Genomic DNA, 1,202 nt, shown 5'->3' on the forward strand with positions numbered 1-1,202 from the left:
TTTATCCTTTTTAACAACAAATACAGTCTTAATTGCAGGCAAAACCCAGGGCTCAAATCGAAAATGTTCAGAACTACTAATTAGTTACAGCTACAAATGGTTCAGTCAAACAGGGCACAACCTGCCAACCAACAAAGTTGTTTAAGACATCTGGATGTAAATATCAAGAAATAAAAGCTGAAATTCTGATAGTCTCATCTTTGGATCTCCCAAATGTCTTCAGTGTATAGCAAAAAACAAAAGAACTGGCCTTGACGTTCCAATACCTTTCGAGGAAACGGGGCATAATTCCAAAATTCAAAAGTGTCTTAGTGTCAGCCGCAACATTAAAACAACACCTTTATTTCTACACTCATGGGGCAGTCATGGGCTGGAGGTTAGCGAACCAGCCTCGTGATCGGAAGGTCGCCGGTTCAAACGCTGGTTCAAGCACATGACTGAGGCGTCCTTGAGCAAGACACCTAACCCCCAACTGCTCCCCGGGTGCTGCGGATTGGGCTGCCCACCGCTCTGGGCAAGTGTGCTCACTGCCCCTAGTGTGTGTGTGCTCACTACAGCGTATGTGCTGTTTCACTTCACGGATGGGTTAAATGCAGAGGTGAAATTTCCCTGTTGTGGGACTAATAAGGGTATCTTAATGATCCATTTTATCAGCTCCATCACATAGGTGCACTTTGTAGTTGTACATTTACAGACTGTAGTCCACCTGTTTCTCTGATACTTTGTTAGCTCCTTTTTACCCTGTTCCTCAAAGCCTGATAATACATGTTCTATGATGTTCCTCTGGGGGTTCTGCCCGTTGAAGAGGTAGCAAGCAAGTATGGATGCGTGAGTACAGCATGTCCTTTTGTCCCAGTGCTCTCAACTGTAGTTAAACTATCTGTAGTCTTGATTTAGATTTACTGACCATTAAAAACCCTCATGAACATGTTTATTCATTAGCCACTGGAAAGAAGGAAGTGGTTTAATCAGCATGGTGTCAAGTGATGGAAACTGGATAACGCTCTACAGCGATTGGCTACATTGAAGGTTAAGTCTCAAACGGCTCTCTGCTCCCTGAATAGAGCACTACATCGCATAATGTAACGCCCTGTGCACTCCCAAAGTGCACTGACAGGCCAATAAAAAGGCATTTGGAGCTCAGCCGGCGTCTCGTGACTGCCGCTCTGCTCGGAAGCTCCGCCCCTGGCTGGATTAAAAAA

This window comes from Pygocentrus nattereri, chromosome 23 (assembly GCF_015220715.1).
Source record: "Pygocentrus nattereri isolate fPygNat1 chromosome 23, fPygNat1.pri, whole genome shotgun sequence".
In the NCBI taxonomy this organism is placed as follows: domain Eukaryota; kingdom Metazoa; phylum Chordata; class Actinopteri; order Characiformes; family Serrasalmidae; genus Pygocentrus; species Pygocentrus nattereri.